The sequence below is a fragment of the Aphelocoma coerulescens genome, chromosome 2, assembly GCF_041296385.1.
Source record: "Aphelocoma coerulescens isolate FSJ_1873_10779 chromosome 2, UR_Acoe_1.0, whole genome shotgun sequence".
Taxonomy (NCBI): Eukaryota; Metazoa; Chordata; class Aves; order Passeriformes; family Corvidae; genus Aphelocoma; species Aphelocoma coerulescens.
Genome location: NC_091015.1, coordinates 31,983,076 through 32,003,479, shown reverse-complemented (window position 1 = coordinate 32,003,479; position 20,404 = coordinate 31,983,076).

Below are 20,404 nucleotides of genomic sequence, written 5' to 3'. Positions count from 1 at the left end.
CCTTGGCTTAGAGGAGCAGCAGACAGTGAATGGCTTATAGCAAAGGCCCAGATCCTCTCTGCTAGCAGGACAAAGGAGGAGAACACAAACCTGAGCACGACACAGAATCCTGAGAGATTTGGTATGAAGAGGTAAAATGATGTGTCTGAGATCTTTCTGAACTGCAGCATTCTTGGGAATGCAAATGCAACTTTTGGATTTAAACACAAGGTAGTGATGTTTCTGTTTTGTTAGATAAATAAAGAGTATATGTAAAATGTGACTTTTCATTACATCACTAAAACCGACTTCGCTCAGTTAAAATCACTTTAATGTCACAGGCTTTTTTCTTTCTACTTTTCTTTTTTTCTTCTACAAGATTTCCTTTAAATTAGATTGAAACCAAAGACTTGATACAAAAGTCTGGTTTAGCACAATGAAAAGCACAAGGATAGCTGATAACCTGAAAATCTCAAGCTAGCTTCAGGCATGAGTGGGTTTTAATCAGAATTTGGCAACTGAAATGTATTTGCAGCAGTCTATATGAATCAGTTCAGATGGTGGTTTTACTGATAAAAATGAAAAAAGTGATAGACATGCAAAAGGTTTTCTAAGGCAAAAGATGTAGGATTGACTTCTGGATTTTTCACAATGCTCTTATATGAAGACAGATCTGACAGAATTCCCTCACCCCAGTTTTATAGAAAGATTTAAAAGTAAAAGGAAAAAAACCCCTGCTGACCTAAAAAAACCCCAAAAAACACCCAAACGAAAAAACCCAACAAAACCCAAAACAAAAAACCAAAACACCATCACTATTTCTGGCAGGAATTTCTTGTTAATAACTTAGTTTGCTAAGGCCATTCTCATATCAGCTAAATTTAAGTAACTAATAAACTATCCTAGAAGATTAACAGAAAATCTGAAATGACTTCTCATCCCATAAGTACAAATCAATTTTAATTCAGTACTGTGTAGGTATAAGTTTTTATGAGCTCACTTTGTTCAAGATTATGTTTTTGATGGATATGGCCTTCTGTTTGTTCAGCTGTAGAAAAGAGGAATGCAATCCAGGTTGACAGTGAAAAGGAGTAAAGAAAACTTCATAAACTGAAGATTCTAGAATTATGACACCAGCTTCAGATATAAACTTGAAAGAAAAATTAAGAAGCCATACAACTCCTGAACTGAGATGTAAAGCCAATAAATAATCATCAATATAACAGGAGAACAGAAGGAAGTAAAAAAAAACCCCAACACCCACCCTGAAACCTACCAGAAAAAATCTACAGATTGTGTACTACATTTTTTTCATCTTCAGAATTTAATTAGCTCCAAAAGAATATTTCCATCCCTCTCTGCCACACACACATTTGTGCATTGACATAAATATGTACTTGGCAAACAGAATAAGCTTAAACTTTAATAAACAATAACTCCAATGTATTTCACAATTTTTCTAAATAGTAGAGAAACTCATTTGGACTAGTCTGAGAAAGCGGTATCTTCTTCCTGGCCTAACACACAGAAGTACTTCAATAAAGCCTCAGGTATTATTTCAGTTAACACCTCCACCACGTAACCACTCTGACTGGTGGGGACCTGCTGTTTCCTCCCTGATTCCCAATGGCTCTGCAGAGAGCCTACTACCCAGGGGGCTGAACCCGGAGGAGAGATCAGGGAGCTGGCCAGCTGGGGTTTGTTCTGACCATGCCTGGAGCACTAATGATAATACACAGAAAACTAAATTAGAGTTTTATTTGAAATATTCAATCAAACAACTGAGGCCAGCAGAGGGACCCATAAGGCAGGAACAGCCATGCAGCTCTGCAATTGCAAGAATTTTGTATTCAGAGCGTGGTTTAGGGATGGTTGTAAAGAGTTTTGCGCTGTGTGCCCCCTTCCCAAGGGCTTCCCACAGACTGCAGATCTTTAGGTGCACTGCCCAGTACAGAGAGCTCCTTGTGCTGTTGTTCCTCTCCCTCGCTGCTGCCATTCCTGCTTAACCAGCCAGCCTGGGAAGCAGGGTGACCAAGGATGGCTGGAGGGTGATCTTGCTGTCCCGTGGCAATTCTGGCTGCAGGACGAAGGACTGGTGCCACCACAGTCTGGTCAGTAAAAGAGGAGATGTCTGATGGTTGGTCACCTTCCCTAAACTGGCTCCATTCAAACTGCTTTTGAAAGAATAACGATATTTAACTGATTTTATCTCCGTTGATCAGCCCTGGTGCTCCTTACCCACACATCAATGCTGGAGAGCAGCTACAAAACATCAGTCTCACATAGAATCATAGAATATCCTGAGTTGGAAGAGACCCACAAGGATCATCAAGGCCCAACTTTTGGCCCTGCACAGGACAGCTCCAAGAGTCACACCATGTGCCTGAGAGCGTTGTCCAAACACTTCTTGAACTCTGGCAGGCTTGGTGCCATGACCACTTCCCTGGAGAGCCTTTTTCAGTGCCCATCCACCCTCTGGGTGAAAAACCTTTTCCTTATATCCAACCTAAACCTCCCCTGATAGAACTTCAGGCCATTTCCTGGTGTCCTGTCACTTGTCACCACAGAGAAGAAATCAGTGCCTGCTCTTCTGCTTTCCCTTGTGAGGAAGTTGTAGACAGCAGCTTTCTCCTGATGCTTTCACAGTTAAATCCTAGGAAATGAGAAGGCAAGAGCACAGCAGAAAGACTGAATGAGCCTGTCAAGCCAAAGCAACAACTAATCAGACCAAGCCATTAAAACATTGCAAGAAAGTAAAAGCCCTACCTTAATACTCCTCTATTTTATGATAACAGTGGACAATAATCTGCAGTTCCAGCCACACGATTAGCCCTGACACCCCACTATGACAAATTCAGTACAAGGCATTAGGTAACATTTGCGGCTTCAGTTCCTAGCTTGTACCACTGAATGTCATAATTTTTTAATCTGTGTCAATACTGACTGCCAACAGCACCCTGCACTGCAATTTATCTGGACACTGAAATTTAAGCAAATAGCCATGCACAAAGTGTTTCAAATAGAGTCTCCAAATGCTAGGCTAGCCAGCAGTGAATTCAAAGTTAGTTTGCAGTCTCTGGCCATGCTAGAGAAAATTCTTCAATTTTGTGCAACAGAGAGATGAATGACAAAGAGAGGGCAGCAACAACATACAGGCTACTTTATGATTTTAATCTGTTGCAACTGATTTGTAATTTGCTCTCACCTTGTTACTGTCACAATCATTGCTGGACCTCTATGGTACAGCCCTTAAATATATATATCCTAATTTCTTTTTAAAGCAACACTGCCAGTTTGTAAACGAACTTACAGTTTTTTCTGCAATATCTGGGTGGCTGCACTAAATCTCCATAGTGATCCCATGACTAGTATCCATCAGAAATTTCCCATACTAATGCCATTGTGAGTTCTAGCAACAACTTCTGACCAGATCCTTGCTCAGTGTAAATCGGATAGAGCAAATTTAGATGAGGTATGAGCCATGTGTCTTTGACATAAAACTAAAGAAAGTTCCAGACATCTGCCTCAACAGGATTTTGTTCAAAAAACACTCCTACAGACATAGTTATAAATATACAGAAGGTTGTATATATTTATTCTAGAAACATATATTTGATAAAGATGACCTTCTCTGCAAATTGAATTGGTAAAGTTTGTTGGTGGGAACAAGAACCATGGAAATGAAAAAGGAAATTAAAAACAGCATTTTGTTTGATCACAGCTTATGTTCAAGGAAAAGACTACAGCAATGCAAACAAGTTGGAAGAATCTGACTGGCTTTTGTTTGCTTTTTTTTTTTAATTTGGATATTTAATAAAATGCAGAATTGTGCCATCAGAATGTAAAGCAACTTAAGTATCTGTGGCTGTACTTATACAATTAACATCAACTGCCCACATACATATGGCATGGAAATACCATACAGCCTTTAGTTCCTCAAACACATGAGGCTGAACTGTCTGAGCTTTCTCGCACTACAGAAGGAAAAGGAACTGTCCATATGTGGGGTCGGTTCCAACCAGGAGATGGCAGCAGTAGGCAGAATGATTTCTGAGGTTCCCTCATTTATTTTAGGTATAGGCTCTTACGGTCCTGAGGTCAACATTAACAAAAATGTAAAAAAGACTGGAGGTGAGAGGGAAGGGGAGAAACATTTTTCAAGATCACATTTACAGTTACACTGACCTCAAATGTTTGTGGTTTCTGATACTCACTGTAAATTCAATGCTATCAATGGCAATTATAATTAACATGAGAGATGATACACTTATGGTTCCTATGGGCAATTCATGAGATAGCAAATGTGGCTGCCGTTTCAGCAGTTGCCTTCATGCCATTTAATGAACAAGGAACTCTTCAAAAATCATTTTCGTTTTAAAGAACAATACATTCTGTCCCTTTTATCCCTCCTCCTTTTTTGCTGATAGATACCTCCGAAGTCTATCACAGAACTCTTAAGACTGGTCAAACAGTTCTGGGAGTCCTCAGGGAGCTGTGTCATCTCCCCTCTGGAGTAAGTACTGCAAAACTATTCATCTGGCAGTGTCACCACTACAGCTAGGCCTGCTACCACTTTGCTTGGCCATGGTATCAGCGTGGTGGCAAAGGGAACCAGTTTATATTGAAAACCCACCACCTGAAGAAGGTTCTCACCAGTAAAACATTTCTGTCCAATGCTACTTGCACTATTTTCTCAGACTTGTGATCGCATCTAATTAATTTTCTTTTGCAAGAAAACCAAGTATAACTATTAAATGTAAATAAAATGCAAATATTCAGTGAATATTCAATGCCATTTTTTAAACTGAAGAGAGGAAAATTAAATATATTGCATACAAATGTATTACAATTAATTCTAAAATAATAATGACAACATCAAAAAGCAGGCAGAAGATCAAGCAAGTGAAAAACTCCAGATACTAATAAAAGACCTTCCTTAGAAGAAGCTATGACATGGATGGAGTCTGTATTAGAAGGTATTTTGGAGATATTACGGGGAAAAAAAGCCCACATTAGGGTATTTGCCACAGATCTATTAAAACAAATTACAAGCAGAAGAAGACAAAGAACTGGATGGCACTTGACCATTGAGATAGCAGAGAAGTCTTTTTAAGGGGGATAGTTTTTGTTTGACTTTGTTTCATTTGATATATGAAATAGCAAGTAATACTTACACATACATTGAAAAGTGCCTGAACATAGGAAAAGAGAGAAAGCAAGCTAAGAAAGCTTCTCCAGCAAATATTTTCCAAAATTACCAGGAAGACATCAATCACTCTGTCACCATCATATATTTGCTTTTTTTCTTGAAATAGTGCCTACCATTGTGGCAGTGTGCTGCAGTCCCTTGTCTTACCACTGGCTCAAGCAGCCAGGGCACTGCAGGCAAAACCTACCACAGGTTCCCTGGGGCCAAGCAGGTGAGTCTAAAATGTGTAGTGTAATAACCAGAGAGCATGAGGTCTGATGGTAACTCTCTGTCCTAAAAGTCTAAGAGATTAATTTACTAAATTAAAAAAAAAAAAGACAAAAAATCCCTTGGTATCGACAGCAATAGATTTTGGTGAGCTGATCTAAAAAAGCTGGGGAAATAATTTTCTTTTCAGAAACTTGTAAACATAGACAAGATTTTTCAAATGTAAATATGCTGAAACATACAGTCTCAAAGAAAAGTCTTTTTCTTGATTTATCACTATCGTATTATGACTTCATTTTGCAAAGGGATTTAAAAGTTACTGGAGAGAGTTTCCACAAAACCTCAGAACTTCCTTCTTTCTTTTCTTTCCCATAAATTAGCTCTTTTAAACAAAGCAAGATGAGATATGTTAAGAATTTATCTCCACAGTAATCATTTCAGAGGGAATCAAAATTTCAATAGAACATGAAAAGCTACTTAAAAAGAGAAAAGTGTTTGTGAATTTTTGCAGAGGGGAGAAAATAAAGACAGTTGTTTAGTTTACCATATAAGAAAAATAAACCATATCGTTGATTACGGTGGGCTTAAAGTTAAGCAGAAGATATCCTAGCTAGTAAACATGACTTCACTCATTCTTAAGAGGCTTAAAAATGCTGTCACCAAATACTTGACTTAGTCAATCAGAATAACTGAAGTAACACATACAACTCATGCTGTAAAAAGGACTAATCCAAAAACTGGCTCTAAACATTCAAAATCAAAGCATCCCACTAGGATGAATATTTCATAGAATCACAGTATTGTTTAGGTTGGAAAAGACCTCTAAGGTCATCCAATGGTTAGCCCAGCACTGCCAAGTCCACCATTAAACTATGGTCCTAAGAACCACATCTACACATTTTTCAAATACCTCCAGGAATGGTAACTCCACCACTTCCCTGTCCAGATTACTCCAATGCCTGGCCACCCTTTTGGTGAAGAAATTTTTTCTAATATCCAACCTAAACTTCCTGTGCTGCACCTAGAGGCTGTTTCCTCTTGTCCTGTCACTTGTTACTAGGGAGAGGAGACTGAGCCCCACCTGGCTACACCCTCTTTCAGGCAGTTGTAGAGAGCAGTAAGGTCTCCCTTGAGCCTCCTTTTCTCCAGACTTAACACCCTCAGCTTCCTCAGCCTCTCCTTATTGCCCTTCTCTGGACACTCTCCAGCACCTCAATGTCTTTCTTGTACTGAGAGATCCAAAACTGGACACAGGATTTGAGGTGTGGCCTCCCCAGTGCTGAGCACAGGGGAACAATCACTGCCCTGGTGTTGCTGGCCACACCATTGCTGATACAAGCCAAGAGGCCATTGGCCTCCTTGGTTACCTGGACATTAAGTCTCACGTTTAGATTATCTGTCTAAATGTTGCTTTGAAGGAGGTGGCGGGGGGGGAAAGAAAATATCTTTTTATAATTTTGAAGATTTTAGATGATAATGAGAAGCCTCAAAAATAATCTCAGTGCTCCAGATTTTTTTTCAATATCATATCATATCAATACTAATTTAAAGCACCATCTGTAGGTTTCTCTCCATTATTTTGTGATTTTGCTGAAGACCGAAGATGCATTAATTCTCAATCAGCCATCTACATGACTACATCCAACAAAATGTAATACTTTTACAGTCAGTGGTGAGAGATTTGGGATAGGCTGCTAATTTCTAGACTAAAACAACATACTTTAAAAAGGGATCAAGTGGCAGAACTTCTTGGACATTCAAAGCAAGAGACATGTACCACAGGAAACAAAAATCAAAGAAAATAAGGATGGGAAAGAGAAAGGTGACCAAAATATGCAGGTGAGTGTAAAAATGTGAGGAATTTCTCCTTAAAAGCTATTACACCCAAAAAGCAACAGTCCCCATGTGTGACCAGAGCACTTAGGCAGAATGAGAAAGGCTAGGCCACTTTTATACAACTAAAACCCATAGAATTCCTTAAACAAGAAGAAATATAAACCCCACAATTTTAATTTCTCTCAGATAATGCAGTTATTTGGACTGGCATAGCTTTACAGTATACTGAAACTCTATATTAGATAATATCTGTTCCTCTATGTACTATTTTTTTAGGAAAAAACGCTTTTGTAAGGCAGTCAGCTGAATCTAGCAGGATCTGTCAGAGAAGAGAGAGACTAGCATGGTTAGCAGCAACAAAACATTGTAGCAAGATGGTTTTGGTCATTTTCAGTGGCACCCATCAGCAAAGGAAAAAGTGAGAAAAAATTTAATAAATACATTACAGAACTTTGAAAAAGAGGACATGTGAAAGCTTGCTGTGTTAACTGTCCCTCATCCAAATTTGCACAACGTCATCTGGAAAAAAATCTGGGGGTTTTTCAGGGCCAATGCAAATCTAGTCTAGAGCTAAAAACCTTTAATAATTTATTCCTGAAATTCCATTTTTATGTTAAAGCTGTGCACCTTGAAATTATTACAGATGCAAAAGGATCAGGGGAAATTTCTATGTGAAACACCACTTCATTGCAATGGCTACTCTGGTTAACAGCTCGGAAGAACCAAAAGTTACCGCTTCTTAACAGGAGAGCCTGCCCAGCTCTGTGCTGTCACATGGAAATGCAGCTGGCACCCAGCTGCAGTTTGGGTAGTTTGCAACCCTGGATCAGAATGTCCTCACTGCTGAGCAGTGGTTTCCAAGTGCACTGTGGTGCAGACAGATCCACCCCTCTAACACAGCTCTTAGCGCAGGTCTTTTCACCTACAGGTCATTGTACATGTACAAAATGTAAGCAAGAATTTTAGGCTCCTTACAAGTGAAGCTTGCCTATGACCACAACCAGCAAAGGTTCATCAGTGCCTTCACAAGCGCAATACACGCACACTCAAATGTTAGTATGACCTAAAAGTCTTTTCATTTGCCAAAACACCAGTGTCTATCCTAGGACTTTAAAAAGCTTTAAAAGCTGGTAAGCTTCAGAAAAAAATGCTAAAAAGTATCCTCAGAGGCAAAAGTTTGTGGGTATTTACAGGCCAAAGCAAGACAATCACCTACTTCACATTTCTGCAAGATAGATTATTTCATTTATAGCATTTAATTTCTTAAGTGGATCTCTCAGAAGACCTGCTTGGAGCACGTGAAGCACCCTTTTAAGCTTGTACATGCATTCTTCATGGCAAATAATAATAATTCACTTGCAAGTATAAAGGGCAGTCTGCACAGAATACATGGCCTCCCTATCTACACTGTGCATATACAGTACATTTTACCGCTAAATGTCCATTTCTGAAACCACGGCCTTTGGAAACATTTCTCAGACTGTAACAGCATACTTCAGCACCACTTTTATTCTTGATGAACAAAATCTGTGCATTGCCCGTTGTAGTTAATCTGTACTCAGGTTTCATTGTTAGAAAATAGCTCACAGAAAAGATGGAGCTCCGTTTATTTTGAGCTGTGGAATTTAAGCTATAACTGCCTAATTAGATTTCAAAGCCCACTGACAAACATGGTCTGACTCCACTTGAATATCTCCTGATACTGAAGTGAGTGAATCTCCTGATACAGAGGCACTGAGGTGACCCCTACAAGATGTGGGAACCTTATTAATGATGAACAATTAGGAAATATAACTATAAAAGTCTTAATAAACATGGAGTGAGCATTACAGCCAACAGCTGTTGTGATTTTAGGATTTATGACAGATTTATGCCTTGGTGTATGCTATAGTACATTTCCTACACACTCAGAAGCAACTCCTACCATACAAACCAGATTTTTTAATTGAACAAAAAAAGGGGACAAAAATGCAACCCTTGCATTCCTTTTTGAAATAAAGTCTTCAGAATCAAAAGCCTTTAATTTCCTATGTGTACTGTAGCATCCTCTCTCTGATTTCACTTTACACATACACTTAAGAAAACATTAATTCAAGGACTAACTCAAAAAAAATTAATATTCTAACAGCTAAATTTTGTCTAGTAAACAGGCTCAAATGCAAAATACAATGTTAAGTCCCTTTTTTCCCATTATAGAGCATTCCAGGCCATGGAAAAATTAGTCACCTCAGAGGATAAACCACAAAATTGGTGCAGTGAGCAAGAAACAGCCTAGAAGTAGCTAACAGGAATCCAAGACAGACCCCTGAGTGGCTTGATGCAGTCCTTCACAACTAAAAAGACTGATTTAACAGGAGTTTATTTCCAGGTAGGTGCACACCCAAACCAATTCCAGCCCTTCAGCACACCAAAAAAACCAAAAAGAAAATCTAATTACTTCGAAATTTTTCCAGAATTTTCCTCAAAATATTTAGAACAAGTGCCAGAGTTTTCACAGGATAGACCCATGACCCTCAAAAGTGGCAGTACACTGAAAAGAAGCTAGTGGAAGAAAGAGATAGAGGGAGAGCAAGAAACAGAGAGGAAAGGAGAAAAAACAAAAAAAGGACTTGCAGAAGCCTTGAAGAAATTTTGTTAGGTAAAGCAAACTTGGTCACCCTTGTGAATTAACAAGACTCTGTGCTGTAAAGGAAGGAGAAAGAACTGCATTAGTTTCTGCCAATATGACTCAGAGGAAAATTCCTTGCTATCCCAAAAACCAAACCATTAGTCTATCCTGACTTGCCATTCAGCCTAGTATCTTCAGATCCCGGCCTTTCCTCCCCTCCCCTGTTTTGGCAAAGTTCCTCAGCTTATCTGTTTTACCCAACCACCAGCATATTTCTGGGCCTCACAGGATTTACACCATCAGTTCTCATCCAGCAGCACCCAGCCCCAGCATTAACCTCTCCAAACAGATCTGAAGCTAAGCTGGGCTTTCTGACTTGGGCTACCCTGCAACGCCACTGGCAGTGCACTGACCAAGGTCAGGGCAAGGAAGGGCATTCAGGGCAAGGGATGTGAGAACAGTATAGCCCTGGGAGAAAAAGGTGTGCAAAGAAGAGGCTTGGGGGAAGGCAGTGGCAGGATAGGGAAGGCGCAGAGAATGAAATGTCAGCAGCAAGACTGCACTTCATGAAGACATCCAGTTTCACCTACAGAACTTTTACACAGCAAAGGACCAGCAGCAGATGGGCAAGTGACTTTTTATCACTCTTTGAACCATGGGCACTGGAAGTTTACCCTTTTTCTCTCTTCCTCTCCTTTGTTTTTAACTGCAGGAAAAGCAGAAGAGCTGCCTGCAGCCTAGCAGAGGGGAGAAAAAAATCTTCCTAATTACATTGCCCTGAAGACATTTATTTTTTCCTTCCTTACACCTCCTACTTGAAAAACTAAGACACAACTCGACTCACTATATTCATTCTGAAGATGAGAAGGAACATTCTTGTCCCCTGCTGCTATGGAAATCAATACAACGGTTTATAACTGGGTGCAACTCCACACATCTCATTCAAAAACACATACTGACATTACCAGCCTACATGAAAGGACACCATGGCTGTCCTTTCAATAGCATAGCTTCCCACATCTTTCTTTCAATTAAATATCTTCTGTGAGAAGAAAAAAAACAATATTGTGAAAGCAACTGTCACTTAGTACTTGCATTTACCACTATTTCAGTGCTGGTTTACAGGAGCAAATGGAAAAGTGTCTTCTGTGCTCTACAACGTGGTTTCCAGCAGAACCTTCTTCAGCATCTAAGAGATGCTAAAAAAATTCAGAATAGGGAAAGTTCAATACCCCATAAAATGGTAAACAATGCTGGAGACAAGAATAAGGCAGTTTCAAATACAGGGAGAGGATATGAAATATAATATTAGATTACTATTCTTTTGCTTTTTAATCTTGCTCCTACTGAGAGCCTTTACAGACTATTTATAGCTATGATTCAGTGTGTTTGGTATGTCAATGTGCTCTACAATAATTCTACTAACAATTTAATTACTAAAAACCCCTTTTGCCATTAGACTGTTAACATCTGAGATTGATAACAAAAGCACAGGGTAATTAGATGGGGATATTTAAACCAAATGGAATTCATGCATTTATTACACACTTGGTTGCTCATCTAAAATTAGGTATCTAATCTGAATATGAATGATGAGAAATAACAATGATGGGGAAAAAAAACAATTAAAAAACAATACAGAGATAAACGTAATGAGTTTTTCTCTTTTTATCCATAAGTGCCATTTCTACTCCTGATTATAAAAGCAGCCTAATGTGATTTCCTCTTTGGTTTATGACTGCAGGCTGGCAGCAAAGCACATTGTTAATTGATCAAATACTTCATTTCTTTTAGTTTATGTTTAGGCTTTGATCTTAATTTCTCTTGTGATTTCTGCCAGGATTGTTTATCATACTTTAACAAAATCCATGAACCACAGAGGAGATGCTAAGCTTATATCTAGGCATTTGCTTATGCATAATCTTCCTATAGTCTAATTTACATAATTTTATTGTTTAGTGGATTCTTCCCATGCAGATATATTACTGCCAGTGCAACTGTACTTGAAGTGGTGTCAACAGAGTGTGCTTCTGAGAGTTATAGTTTGCATATAAAAATCTACTCTGGGATAAAATATAGCATATACCCAAATCATAGTGCCTCAGAGGAAATTCAGTTAACAGAACATCAGGAGGAAAATCAGTTTGGCTATATTAACCTATCGGAATGCAAAACACAAATAGAAGACAGACATTTTTAGAGCATTTCTTAGAGCTTAAAAATCTGTTAGTTTGTTCTGTTTATTTTTAGGGAAGTAATGTATGTAGAATTCAGCCCTTGAGTTTGGGATGCTTAAGAATTAAAAACTGACATTGATAATTAATTTTGTGTTTAGAAAGGTCTGATTTTCTGTGATTGAATATCTAGAAAAAAATATCATCAGGATTTTTTTTAAAACATTTGATCTATTTTATAGGGGTTTGTCCATTCAAAAAAATTTGCTAATTTCAGGAGTGCTAGCCAGTGATCACATGCTAATGGCATTATAAAATCTAAAATATTATCAGTGTCAAAAGAATACTTTCTGACCCATCACCCAACACCATTCCTGAGCAAGGACCTACAGACTTTTTATCTGTTATTATATGGCACCCCTTTCTGAATTACCTCCATGCCTCACAATCTTTACATTTCTCCAGTCCCGAGGAAACCAAGACACAATATACAGGGACACTAACTCCCACTGCTTAAAATACCAAAACCCTTTGATTGCTCTAATTCAAGCAATTTGAGTGCCTTAATTCTTGATCAGACCCCAAAGGCATCTGCACTCTGAGAAGCTGGTGCACATTGATGCCAGGCCAGTACAGCCAGCCACTGAAAGGAATGGGCATCAACAAAGAGGAATGATGCCTGAAAGACTCCTTGAGAACTAACCAACCATCCAACCTACCTCACCTTCCTTCCACATCAAGGCTTCCAGATTCACTCTCACTCCACAAAACTGATTAATTGCATTATCAAAACTGGCACTGAGCCCAGGCAGCCAGACCCTAGGACAGGGCAACAAGCTCAAGGGTCCTGACATTTTCTGTCACTGAGAAAGACAAAAAAAAAGCTTCCTCTCCCTCAGCCTTGGGGGTGCAAAGTTAAATTTGTTTATGGTTTTCACAGGCCTCAGTCTAGCTCTGTATCTAAAAACAGTGGAAATTAAGAGCATTTTAATTACCAGTTTTGTTGCACATATAGGGGGAAAAGTGGGAAAATCGCAAGGTAAATAATTCAGGTGTGTTGCAATTTGTATATTTAGAATGCATAATTAAAATTTCACAAAGATACAACTGTTTCCATTACAATCCCAGGCTACATTCACATGGCATATGGGAAAGCCTCCTTCTTGTGCTGCTTCTGAACTATGTCAGTGTGATGTCTAGCCTAAGTTAACTCAGCTCCAAGACAGTCTAATACTTTAGATTTGGCAAGCAATTTTGTCCACTCTGAGATTTTACATACAATAACCACATCCTTTGCAAATAGCCTTCTCACCAGCAACACCTTTGTAAAGATGTACCCTATACTTGAAGGCATGAAAAATATAGTCCAAAGTTATTAACAGAAAGAGTTAACATTTCAAACATAAGTGAGGAAGTGCTATAAAGAATGAGACTCACCACCACTGCATCCCAATTAATGGAATATATCTGATACTTCGAAGAGTGCTTAACCTTATGTAGTTTGGCAGCACAATATGTTAAGAAAAAGCTTTCACTACTAAATAGATTTTCTTCACGGTTGAACCCAAACTTTTCAATTAGTATTGTACAACTATCTTTCTTCATATATCCTGGTGCATGCTTTGTAATGTTAGTTTCCAGGCTTTGGCGCATTCCATTTTTATCAACAATTTTTTTCTCACAAAGGATTTACTTTTCCTTTTCTTTGTGCAAGGGAAACTCTTGGTAGGATTTCCATATTGATAGAGATTTTCTCTTTTAAGCCCAGTAGGACAGCAGCTTGTTTTGTTCGGGGAATTTTGATTCTTCATACCAAAAAAATCTTACTTTTGTTGGAAACAAACTAAAAAAACCCCAAAGGAATCAATATTGTATAACACCTACGTGGCTCTCAAGAGATCTCTCTCTGTGCAATAAGAACAAGACCGTATAGTAGATCTATACAAAACAACCACGTCTCTTCAGTTAACCTAATAGTACACAGATATTCAGACTAAACTTTGTGTGATCACTTTCTCACACACACTTTATTTAAACTTCCAAATGAAGCCATGGGATTAAAAAAAAAAAGAAAAAGAAAGCAAGCATTCAAGTGCAAAATATTCCTAGCTCACATGGACTGCAAAGCATCCCCAAAATAAATGTTTACATGCCAACCCACCTACTTACCTACTGCTATTTGTGCTTAAGCCAAGAAGGCAAGTGAAAAGCTCATACTGATTTCAGTCATGTATTTTCTGGAAAGCTAAGAGAACATAGGAAAGCCTCAAGCCAGAAAGAGTAAAGTCAAATACCCAGGGGAAAATTTTCAAGTATTTAATGCCACGAACACCAGTTTCTAGTTAGTTTAGTTCACACCAAAGCAGGGCAAACTGGACTGCAGATTTACACATTTCTGAATATCCTGCTTAGCCACTGGCATTGTGATAATTAGGACAGAAAAATTGTCCTGAGTATTTTAAAAAATGCAGGACTGATGTGTTTTCACAGACACATGAATACCTTTCTCTACTCATGTAAAAATTGCATGTACAAAAGAAATTCCTGAAAACAGACCTAGACTGATGCAATTGAAATGTTTGGATAGTAAAATATATTTCCGAGAGCTGGGATACAGACTGCTTTGAAATATGAACCCAGCTGAAGTTTCAGCAATTGACCTGAAACCCATTTAAAGCTAAAAACTGAAATTCAAGCAAGGCATAACCCTCCTAAGTATTGCAGTACATCACAGCACAATTTTAATCCACAAAGAAATGATCTTGTCCTGATGAACTACTTCTACTCCTCCTCCTCCTGTGACACTGGTTCATCTCAGCAAGTGGAAAACGGTTTTGCCATTCTCAGCAGCCAAGGCTTAAGGCAGCTGCACAAAACCCAGTTGTTTTCATCTGGCTTGATAGATCTGCCCCACCAGCCAGATAAAATTACAAAATCAAGCAATTGCAACACTCCAATGTTCACTTTTATGTAGAGTATTAGAATTTGATATTAGAAGCAAGGGTCCAAGCAAACGTAAGAAATTAGTTCAATGCTAAGGCTACACTAATATTTAGTTCATGATTCCCAAAATGGTCTCTCTTGGAAGAGAGTCTTAACTCTGGGTGGATTTTTGGAAGCAATCTGATACACTTTTACTCTAATTTTAAAATACATGAAGGGAAAGCATATAATCCAAGCTCTATTAATACTATATAACATAATGTTTACTTTTCTCTCATCTTATTACTTGAAATATTCAGATTATGACATTCACTTTTTTCTATATTCTTCCTTTTAGAATTATCTTTAAAAAAAGTTTGCAAATGTTTCCTTTTGCTGATGAATTTGCTTCTTTCTGTATTTTAAAACTTGCCAGACTCATTTTTTTTAGTGCTCCAATGTTCTTTTCTTTTTCCCTAGTCCTTAAGCCTTATTTTTAAAAGAATTTAAAATTATTTAATCTAAGTAAAGAATCCTACTATTAAGAAATTAGCAAATTACAGAAACTGTCTTTTTGGGTTGGACTTCATGTGAGTGTACAGAATCTTTATCCTCCAATGTTTCACAGAATAACAATGCAAAAATGTTGTATGGGTTTCTAGTCTAAAGCTCCAGCAGTCTGAAGATGAGTAATTTTGACAAGTTATTTTGAACTGAATGAAAATTACAGGAGTTAAAAGCCTGGTTTTCAGGAAAAAAATTGAATAATCTCTTTGAGAAAGTTGGAAGTAAAAGTTGACAGCTGTCAGTCTGGTCTGGGATTTTGGGTTTTGGGTTTGGTTTTAAATTTTTTTAGTTTTCTGAGGTTAGTGAATGATTTTAAGCTATGAAAAATTGTTTCTGCATAATGCAGAAATGAATACAGAAACTTGATGTAGCTTCATCATGCAAAGTGAAATATACATACACAGAGCAAAGTATATATACACAGTACAGCACATTTATGTTAAATTGTACCCTTTAACAAAGTACTGAAATCAAGCATAATCTACTCCAAAACTAAATACCCTACTTAACAACAAAACCACAGTAGAAAAAAGAGCAGACCCAGATAATTTCCCAGTCTTATTTCCTAAACCGAGTTTGTTCCTCTATTCTAATATGCTATCCCTCACAGTTAACAGATCTCACAATCATCTCCTATCTCCCTCCCAAAACTCATAATCCCCTTGTTTTTAACCTGTTCTCATGTACAGCATATTTCTATGGCACCCATTGGAGGCAGAGACACATTCGGGAAAACTCATTCTTCCTGGAACATGCACATCTTTTGACAGCACTGAACACTTATGAATTATGACTTCTAAATCCAGAAAATAAGTTTAAGAAAATTCTAGTCTGCTTTCTGCTAAAAAAGCATTCAAGCAGATCTGGAACAAAAATGTGATTTATATTTTTTTTTTTTAAAAAAACAACAGTTTTTTAATATAGTACAACACAAATGGAGTCTGTCACATTACAAGTCTCAAGGCACTTCACAATTTTCAGCAAAAGCTGACAAAACTCTGTCTAGCTAGATATGACAAACAAAACAGATTTTTCAACTATTATCTTGTGACTTAACACAGTAGGTGAATTTCAAAACAAAAACCAGAACAAGTTAAAAAACACAGTAGCTACTAGATTTGAGACTGAAACTCTTGAATTCAGGGTTAGAAGTTGGCAAAGTCTCCGTTCAGGGCAAAAGGAATTTGCCCATACACAAACTCATGCTTCAGACTACACACCAATCTGTCTTTTGTTACAGACTTCATCCAGAATAGTGCTAAAATCCACGTTTTGCTGTAGCGGGTTGGGTTTGTAACCGGGCGGAAACACCAATTTAGTGTAGTGGTTTGGTCTAAAATACTCATTACTGTTTACCTTCTGTGAGATAAGAATTAGGAGAAATGCAAAGCAGGCACCAACCTTGAAAGAACATAAAGAAGTTTATTAACAGACCTAAAAGAGGAAAAAAAAAATCATACCACACCTTCAGAACTCTTCTCCTCCCCCCACCTTCCTCCCTTCCCCCACTGACAATGTAAAAAGACAACCCTCAAGATGTTCAGTCTGTTTGCCACTTCCATAATAACCTTGCTCAGTCCATTTAGGAAGAGGAGTCTCTCTGCTCATGCTATGAACACATTATCACACCGAGACAGCCGCCCACTTCCAAATATTGTTCAGTCCATTTAGGAAGAGGAGTCTCTCTGTTCACATATGAGTCCCTTCCCCTGACTTGCAGCTTTTCCCGCAACTGCTTTCGAGGGTCCACTCTTGAAGGTTTTTGGGGTACAATTTTAAGGTTGAGCTGTTCAGAAACAAGAAGAGAGGCCCTTCTCCTTCCCTGGGAGCAAAGGGTCTTCCTCATCTTCATCGTTAGGACTATCTCTGGGAGCATCTCTAGGAACTGAGGTTTTCTCCCTTCCCATTTGGAGCCAAAGTCCTCATCGCTTCCATCTCTCCCTGTCCAAACTTCTCATGAAATTACAGCTGCGTCAGCATCTGCCTATCTCAGGTGCTTTTGCTTATGAGTTGAACACTCCACCCCCCATATCTTCATGAAATTACAACGGGATACTCTGATACATCATAGCTTCACAACAGACTTTCAGCTTTAAGCATCTCCTCTCTCTCTTCCCTCAGGTTTTCAGCTTTTCACAGCAATAAAAGGGTTAATCTCACCTCAGCCTTGCAGCTGGACTGTGGCTTATCACAGTGGAGAGGGGAGAGCCGAGCCACTCCGGCTGCCCATGACAAGGCAGTGGGGGGGGTTCCACAGGTGGAACGGGGCCCATCGGCTCCAGGATGGCCATGGTCTGGCCCCCACACGGGGCCTGCAGCCACCTGTCCCAGCACTGGAAATGAGAGAGAGCTTGGGGTGGGAGTTTGTCTATTCTTAAGTGTGGATCACAGAGGCGGTCACAATTTTAAGTGGCTTAAAGAATTGTCCATATTCAAACTGGCTAGCTGATAGGTTCTGTCAGGTCATGGGGGAAGCTGTAAGCACTCTTTTGCGAGAACATCACTTCCAAGACTATGCTAGCTAACCCATGACAGTTGCATAGAAATAAAGATCTAATAATAGAAGCAGTGCACCAAATACATGCAGAAACTAATACAATTTATATAGCAATACCTCTGTTAAAAGCAGGAGATATTTTTTGTGTCTGGTCTATGCAGGTCCACAGCCACCATCAGCAGGAAAAAAAAAAAGCTGAAATTTCATAATAGCCTCATTATTATTATTATTATTATTATTATTATTATTATTATTATTATTAATATTTTGCAAATATTTAGGATGTGAAGGTTGACAGGAAAAAGTCAACAGAGTTAGAGAAATTTAAAGGATAAATAGTCATTAGTCCCAAGTATTCCAAATTGCTCTGTCTCTCCCTCTATAACACAGGGACAGTCAATATAAGGTTGGGAGCTGGAAAGGTGAAAATTCCTATTGCACTCCTAACTCCCAAATATTTTACAAGCTGATATGCAGAGAAGTTTCTTCATTGTGTAATAACACAATGGTTCATCCTATGACAAGCTAGTGCTACACAAACTAGTATAAAAATGAAAATGTCTGTATATGTGAAGAGTCATTACAAGTGGCTGATTTATGACACATACATAATACTTCTACAAAAAATGGTTTGAGTAGCACTGAACTTAGACATATTTGAGTATTGCACAGTGCATCTATTGTTGAGACCTCAAATAATATAGTTTTACAGTGTTTGCTGTGCAAGTTCCAGTGCAAATTGGTTTTCTGCACCTTTTTGTTAGACCATCATAATCACCAGACACTCCCAATTTCAAATGGAAGACCAAAAGAGAATAGATTTGTCTTTGAATGTCATTAAGATCTACTGAGTTATTCACTTGCTTAAGGATATTCACATTGGCTAATGCACCTCACACATAAACATCTGTGACTTGGGACATTCCCAGGCCAAGGAAAAGTGAGTGCCATAGCCCCAAGACTCACGCTGTATCATTACACCGTAACAAATCCAGCAGCCTTGCCCTGGCTTGAAGTAGTAATAGGTGGGGACACAAAACATTAGGATTTCTGTTTAGTTTTGTGATTTCTTAGAGCTTTTTTAAGCATCCCAAAGAGAACAGGACTCTTCCTTCTCATGTTCTCTGTCAAAGAAAACTGCCAGTACTGCTGAGTTCTGCTGCTCCTCACATATTTCCAGTTTGCACCCTAGAAATTCCTAGTGTGAAGTGATAACAGAAACCTTTAGTTTCTTCCAGATACTTTTTGCAACATAAGTGAGAAGTATATGTATATATATGACGGAAAGTATGAATTGTTTTCACTTTAGTATTCGATCATATATCTAGCACACACAGGAAAGCAGTAGACATACCAACTAACTATATGGCATATAAGTGCAACAAATACATCAAATACTTTTACTGAAGAGCAGTAGTACATTTATACAACTTTCAGAACCCTTTCTTTACACTAAAGCAAAGTTTAGTAAATAGAAACATTGAGGACGTGGCAATTCCAGTCAACCCTTACAGACCTGTGCAGCCAGAGGTGCTTAAAGAGCTCACTGTTTGGAAACTTCATTTGTGTGCTCACCTATCACCAGGCACAACACCCTGAAATCTTTAGGTGCAGCTGAAATACAGACAACCACCCCTATCTGCACATTTGTTTAATCATAGTAGGCTAGGATTAGGCAGAATAGTGGCTGGAGAATTATTACTGTTCCAGCTCTTCAGATGCTTAGTCTAACTTCAGTTTGTTTGGGAATTTTTTTTAATCTTATTGCTGGCAAGAAAGCACCTCTTTGTTTAATGAAAGTTGATGGCTTTGGTAATTAAAACCAAGTAGGTGTGTTGCAATTTTTAAAGACACTATACTAAATCAGAAGCTAAATTTTCTTTTCAACCCAAAACTTGAAGACAAATAGCCTCTGAGAAGGTGTAAAGATGTACATACACTAATCTTACCAGCTGGAAATATTAAATTCCTCTTTAGAAACTAGGCTAATACCCTTGGAAATTGAAGTGCTTACATATATATATCCCACTTTTTGATAAAACCTACATAAAAGGAGCTTCAGAACTAAAAAAAATATATTCAGCATTTTGTTGTTGTACTAACAAACTTCCAATTAAAAATCTCTTGTGATTATTGGGGATTTATTTTATCATAGGTCAAGGGGGTTTGCAGGTAAATTCACTATCTTGTGCTCATAGTTTTAAAATAATAAAAGTGTAACAAACTTAAATTATTTAATTTCCACAAATGTGTCTAAAAGACACAAAAAAGTTTCATTCACTGTATAGAACATGTCTTCCCCAGTCATACATACAATATGGGGCCAGTATTTTTGTGCCTGTTTCCTCACAATTTCTCTTATTCAATTACTATTGTTGCCACATTCAGCCTAATTATTTTAGAAA